We start from the raw sequence: 7,495 nt of genomic DNA, 5'->3' as shown, positions 1-7,495 counted from the left end.
TCTTATCAGCTTTACATATATCAGCTGCTTACCTACTCCTTGCTTTTCTCCCAGATGCCACACCAGCAAATGTCTGTCATTTAGTTTGAGACCAAAACAAAAGTCAAAAGAAATTTTGTTTTCTTCATTGCACCATTTTAAAAACTGACTTTTTTTTCTAAATATCTATAGATAAAGAGGACTACAAAATTTGCTCACAAATTTAACGTCTTCCATAATACTAGCGGCTTAAGTATTTTCTTCAGTTAGCAGGTTTGAAAAGTGACCCAACTTAAATGTATTTCCCTATATTACCAAAAAAAAAAAAAAAACCAAAACCAAAAAAAACCCAAAAAACAAAAACACAACAATCACTCCTGCTCTCTAAGGTAGTGTCAAGAGGCACCATCAGTTCCAGCCCTTCCTTGAATCTCTTTGGTGTATTGAGATGTCTAAAGTAGGGAGAGAGCCCCAGGTGGGGCAAAGCCCTTGGTGTGATTATTGCCAGATGCTTCTCAGAATTAAGCTGCAGGCAACAAAACTTTGCAACTAGCAGGTCTTCCTTCCTTCCCATTACTCAAAGACAGAATGTTGATATAGTTAAATATTTTCTAATTAAGATGAAAACATAAAAAAGCCAATACATCAAACAAGTTAATGTAGTCAACTACAACAATTACCTTAATCAAGTCTTGAAATGTTGCATCTGAGATGAACTCTTTTCAAACAACAAGGTCTGGCTGTGTTAGAAGCACCTATTCATCATTTAATGATCACTCAGACTACAACCATTAAATTAAGTGTGTGCTTTGCATTACCCTTGCTGTAATTTACAGGTCAGGTCAGTGAGCAATAATGTTACTACAACAAAAAACCTGCAATTTCAGGCTTTATATTTAATTTCAAAGCTTCAGTTCCATGTTAACACAATAGTCAATGTGATTTAATAACACAAATTCCTCTGTTCTCTGAAGATACTAGATTATACTTTTCTTTTCCCATAAATCATATGAAGGAGCATTTTTTTCCTAAAATTACAGGTAGCAAGATAGCAAGTTCAACTTTATTCATTCTACTAAAGTCCCCCACAGCATAAAATTAAGAAATATCAGCTTCTGTACACTATTCTGAGGCCCATTCTTAGAGAAAAGACACCAGTAGGAGTTTATGAGCATTGCACAGGCTTATTCTTCATGTCTGAACTCCTATGGGGGCAGCAAGAGCAAAGCAAGCCAAAGAAAATACAACATGCTTTCAGAGACATATTCAATACTGCTAAACTATGATAAGATCTGAACACTGGATTTAAAAATGTACCAACCAAAAGAAACCAAACCAAACCAAAAAAAAAAAAAAAAAAAAAAAAAAAAAACCCCAAACAAACAAAAAAAAAACCCCAAAAAACCCCAAACAAACAAAAAAACACCAAACAAGTAGATGCTTTAATTGCAAATTTTATGCAGAAACTGGTAATAATATCAAACTATTTCTTGATTCTTGCTTTAAAACTATTTTAACAATGTCATCGAAAGGGAGCACAAAGACTATTGTACATCCTTTGAAAGAGTTTTTACTATAGAATTATAAGCATATATGATAAACTAGACCAGCATGGGAAACTTCAGAGGAACAGAAAAGGCAAAAGTACAATATTTTTCTAAATGCTACTGCTTAAATCTTAAAGCATGTTGATAGGTAGCAATTACTAGTAGCACATTAATGGCTTTGTATATAGAAATCATTTACTAGGACTATTAACATGGTAACAAAGAGGTCAGACTAATCATACAAGATATAGCTATGCATATTTTTAATAACTAACAATTTTCCTAATGAATTTTAATCAGACAGGCATTCCAGGTAAGCACTAATTCGACCATTGTGTCAAACTGTTTTACACCTACAATGTAGATATAATAGGTAGCAATTTTGGATAGTCATTGCAATTTCTTTAACAGCCAAAGAAAAAATATATAGGTGTTTCTAAGGAACTGATTATTTCATCCTAAGGTAAGTGCACCTGTAAGGATCAGACAAATCCCATTTTTCAACTGTTTTTTTTTTTTTTCTGCTAGTGACTATAAAGGGATTACAGCCAGCTGCCTCAGTGGCATGATGCCCATTCTTGAGGATTCACTTCACCTTAGCAGCAATTCTTCCATAATCACACAAACTCTTGAAGTAGAAAACCATGTCAGAAAAGCAACCAACTACACTTAGAGTTACTTGGTCTTAATATTATGGTCATGCACCTTGAATCATAGAATCATTTGGGCTAGAAAACACTCCTTAAATCTTACTGTAAGCCTAATGCTACCAATTCTGTCACCAAATCATGTGCCTAAATGCCACATCTACACATCTTATAAATACCTCCAGGGCCAGTGACTCAGCCACAGCAGCCTCCTCCAAGGCTTGACAACCATTTCTGTGGAGAAATTTTTCCTGTTATCCAATATAAACTTCCCCTGACACTACTTGAAAAATAATTCTGAAAAAAATCATTCAAGTCCCATGCAGAGAAAGCAAGCACTTCCAGTTTAAGAAGAAATCCAAGAGACTAATAATTTGGAATATCAAGTATAGAAGGAAGACCTTAGTGTTACCTCCAAGAAGCACAATGCTTAAGCTCAATCCGCCCATATTTTATTGAAACAGTGAAAACTCCCATAGCCTTTAAGGAAATGGAAAATTATTTAAGAGAATTAAAGAAATACATCCCATCAAAGACATCCACATCTCTTTCCTTCCAGCCCAAACCTCTATATGCTATTCAGTTAGAGCAGCCCTCAACTGAAGCAAGGCCTCTGTCCTTTACAGGGTCTTGTTTAGGTGGAGAGTTCACTCAGATATCAGATTCAGACAAAAAAATAGTTGTTCTAGAATTCCTGAGGCTCCCCTGCAAATACAGAAAGCACCTCCAGCATCTTCAGCTGATGCTGAAAACAATAAACACTCCACCATGAAAGAATCAGAATACAGCCTAGTAAACCTCTTCCAAGACACCTCTAACCCCATTAAATTACATAAAGATGTCTCACCTGGTGTTCCACTGCTAATCTAGTGTCATTCCTGATGACTGGAGCCCAATAACAAAAGTCTTGCAAGAGAGCTGACAACCAGCAAAAAGTTCTGGTTCAAGTGCCCCTGTTGCAGCTGACAGCAGCAATTCCACTCCTTTACTCTCTTTATTGCATGTGATTCAAGGCAGCTGCTCTGCTCAGCCACTAGCAGCACAGCTGGTAAAGGGTGATTCTTTCTAATCAATTAATTAAGATAGCTCTATCATGTTAGTAAATAGTTAAAGGAAACATTTTACAATCATCTTCACAGTAATTCCCACAGTTAGTGCTGTTTTGGCATTGTGGTTGTAGCCATCAGTCTTCAAATACAAGAAATAGTAGAAATTTACCTTCAGCACACAATGATTTGGCCAAGTAGCAGCACTTGGGTTTTTGTCTTTCAATCCAGTTATTTTATATCTGCACCCATTTGACTTTTCAAAAGGAACTAAAAGGTAACTGTAAAGGAAAAAATATGGTTTTATCACACAACACTTTTTTTTTCCATTTTAGAACTGTTACACCTTCTTTTTTCCATAGGCATATAGTAAGGTCAGAGAGCTCAGGGAACCTCAAAAAGGTTTTCAACTATCAGAGAGGAAAAATTCCACCAGCTTCCAGTTGCAAAATGAGGTAAAATAGAACTGACAAGATTAATATAACAAAAAAGCCTGTTGGAAACAGCAACTGATAGTATCAATGTTTAATTCTATGTATAAATGCAGTTCCATGGCTCCAGTATACTGTAATTTTTTTGACATTTATCACAGAAAAAGTGACTATCTACAGTTGCTAAATGATAGAGAAAAAACCCTGTTCTTTGTTACTTTTACATAAAGATTGAATCCCTGCTGTATACAATATGCCCAAAGATAAGGGTGCAACACCAAACTCCTTTTATTTCTCATCCATCATAGATGAGTGCAAGGGCAACATTCATGATGATTGGAAAAACTCCATGTAAAACTCATGTTTAACTTTTCATGGACTATGCAGGAGGTCAGACATCTGCATCTAAGCTCAGTCATTGCTGTGCCAACACACATCTTCAAATGGCATCTTTTCTTTTTATTCTAATGAAAACTCAACCATAGCAGTATCATATCAGTGTATATTTTAAGCACATATTGCACATAAAGAAGCCATAATACTAATCAGTAAAAAACCTTAAGAACATTTTTCAGAACTAAATGAAACAGAAAACTAAGACAACAATTTGAAAATTGGAGGAATTCTAGACAGAAAGAAACAGAAGTCATTTATCCATCAGATTTTGGAAAGAGGCCAAACTGACAGAATAAAATGTAATTTAAGCAATTTATTACTTGTCTTTCCATTGTCTTTGTGTAAGTTGACAGTATACTTGTGGTGCACAGGTAGGGGAGAGAGCATAATGTGCCCTGAAAGAACAAAGAGCAGACAATTTGAACTTTGCCTTTCTGTGGGTTCTATAATCACCCTCACTTTTCACTGGATTTTCCTCAGAATTTTCCATTCTGCTCCCAGACACATGCTGTAATTTTTGGAGCACCTCTTTGGGGTTGTCCTGTGCAGGGCCAGGATTTGATCACTGAATATGCTGAGTTGGAAGGAACCACCAAGATCATTGAGTCTGACTGCTGGCCCTGCACAGGACACCCCAAGAGTCAAACCTGAGCCTGGGAGCATTGTCCAAACACTCCTGAGCTCTGCCAGGCTGCTGCTGTGGCCACTGCCCTGGGGAGCCTCTTCCAGTGCCCAAAAACCCTCTGGGGGGAGAACCTTCTCTAATATCCAGCCTGAACCACCCCGAGGATATTCTGTCATTCTCTTCCATCACAAATCAACTGAATAAGGAGTGGTGCATTACTTCTAACACTTAGGCATTAGAAATGGTTCTCCCTTCCAAGGTTTTAATTTTTTCAAGTTGTGCAAGAATAATGCAAAATACTAGCAAATTTTTCAGCTAAGATACCAAAAGTTTAAGAAGAAAGCAAAGTATAATCAAATATTTTTCAGTAATTTCAAAAGCCTTGGAAATTCTGTCTGTTTCAGCATAACCTAAAAAACTAATGGGAATATAGGAATAGAAAGAATTCAGGCCTTTGAAATAGTAGGTTACAAAAACTGCTACAAAATGGCATTAGTCATTTTTTTGACTGATCTATCTTTTTGAGTTTAGGTGTCTAATAAACAACCTTAAGTAAAATCTTGCTACTGGCTTGATGCTTCCAGTTGTTCTTTCCTCACTCATTAGTTGTATTGAGCACAAGGAATTAAATCTATACTGCAGCATTCACACAGTACTGGTATTTTACTCAGCAGGTCCCTCCCTGCTGAGCTGCTATACTGCTGATCATCTGTTAACTGATTCTAGCACTGTACGAAGGAGTAGGACAGCACCAAAACCTACCACCCACACCACTTTCCAGTGACAAGGACAACTAATACTGTATTTCTTACATCCCAACCTGTAGGTGTTCATCTCCATGTCATGGCTTTTGCTACAAAGAGGTGCCAAAAACTCCATCTTGTCATTATCCCTTCTGGGAACCCACATCAATAGCTCTACACTGATCTGCATCACTCAGTGCCTTGTAAAACCTGCACCATGTACAGAGCAGGTTTTTTTTTTCAATCATTTCTTCTTGAAGTGTTCCCCACAAACATGTTTTAACGACCTGCAGAAGTAGGTTTGGTTTTTGTGAAGCATCAGTAACCTATATGGACCCAGATTAAGTGACAAGCAGCTGTGTTACTAAATACTAACCACTGTCAGCCATAGCAGTGGGACACTGACACAACCTTCAGGTATTTCCTCTTCTCCTTATTTTTAGTAAATGGCACTTGCCTTCCACTGAGCCACTCACCATCCTCTGCTCCATCACACACAGAGCACCCCAGGCAGTCAGTGAGGTTTGTGCCAGTGATCAGGCTCAGAATTCCCACCATGACCTTCACAGGGACAGTTAGGCAACCTTCCAATGTCCTTGTCATGGTAGAGAATCTTTTCCTATAATCTGATATTTTTGTCATGTTGTCTTCTCCCTGTCCTTCATGTCCAAGCTGCCAAACAACAATGGGTTACCAGATTGTTTGTGAATGTTTTCATAAGAGGTCAGGTGGCCTGTTCTTAGCTGTGGTCAAGAGCCATTGCTTTTAGGGTCAAAAGGATCATGCTGCTACAGAAAAACTTACTTCAAATTTGTGAAATAACTACAGACCTCTCCTGTGTCTTAGAGCCATGGTAATTTATTTGATAACTTCAAAGACATTACAGGAAGCAATGAAACCTTGTTGTCAGAAATCAAGATTTCAAGAGGACAAGTATGGGCTTAAACATATAATTCCTTCCCCTGAGCTTCAGCTCTTGTGTATCTTTGTGTGTCTTTAAAAAGACATTTCACCTGTACTCATATTTTCTACAGCACTTCTTTTTTAAAAACTCAGTTTGTCTCACATGAGTCTACTCATTATGCTTACAAAGTTGTTTCCATAGTGTTATTGCCAGTTCAGTGTTTGAACCAACACCACTGTTAGTTTGAAGGCTAGAGGAAAATTGAATAATGTATTGCCTTAATTACAAAATATGGTTTGGTAAGAACAAGAGAAGGCAGCTCAGATGCATTAAGAATTTGGCACTTTCACCTCATTCCTTTCCTTAATCCTGTTACTGCAGGGTACACACATGTGGAGTTGTAGTGACAAACCTGTCATTGTTCTGTTTGACAAATGGGTTAGCCTGCATCAGACTTAAAGGGTCCAATAGGCTCTTATTTTACACACAGCTTATTATCTAGAAAAATACATTTTTGTTACCAATTTCTAAGGCTTCATTAAAAGGTTTGACCTTTTCCCACTGGTCTCCTTATTAAAACTAACAAGTAGGTTTAAAAACTGGCAATAATATTGATTCTTTAATGTGACAATTGAAGTACTAATCTGCATATTCCTCCCTCCAAAGCTGAGTACATGCTCAATACCACTCAAGATACCTAATCCTGCAATCCCTCTCCTTTATATTCTGTACTTGAATGATTTTACGACTTGTTTTTTAACTTTGCTCATTTCTAATCCTCTTGTCTCTTACATTTTAAAGTTTGTTCATATTATATTATCCTCTTGCCAAATATCTCATGTGTGTTGACTTGTCTGCTTTCCAGATTCTAACAGAAGCCTAACTAAGGTATATCTCCCAGATGTTTCCTATCTCACCAGAAAAAAATCTCACTATCTCAGAAGGCAGGTGAATTTATGGAAAAAGTGGTACAGCCCATGGAAATATACATGGCAAGAGATCCCTCAGCAGGCACAAGCAAGAGAGGTACTTTTTAACTGGGTCATTAAACACCAGAAACATCCTGATTAAAGGGTTGTGATATCCAGGGAGTTTAGGAACACAGCCAGCCACCAAAAAGTACCATTGAATCCCCTTACTTGTACTCAAGAGCCATAAAGCTGTGAAGGACTTAACA

At 37.3% G+C, this 7,495-nt stretch overlaps 1 long non-coding RNA gene across 1 annotated transcript; it reads right to left on the bottom strand.

Moving 5' to 3' along the window:
• Nucleotides 1–1,617: 1,617 nt before the first annotated feature.
• On the bottom strand, nt 1,618–3,153 carry LOC306806143. Its single transcript, XR_013775412.1, has 3 exons — nt 3,021–3,153; nt 2,353–2,407; nt 1,618–2,152 (listed from the first exon to the last, which is right to left on the bottom strand). It is a non-coding gene; the product is annotated as an uncharacterized lncRNA (long non-coding RNA).
• Between the last annotated feature and the right edge of the window lie 4,342 nt (nt 3,154–7,495).

Source organism: Erithacus rubecula, assembly GCF_903797595.1.
Source record: "Erithacus rubecula genome assembly, chromosome: 1".
Lineage (NCBI taxonomy): Eukaryota > Metazoa > Chordata > Aves > Passeriformes > Muscicapidae > Erithacus > Erithacus rubecula.
The sequence above is the reverse complement of the archived record's forward strand: the minus strand, read 5'-3'. Positions and strand labels throughout refer to the sequence as shown.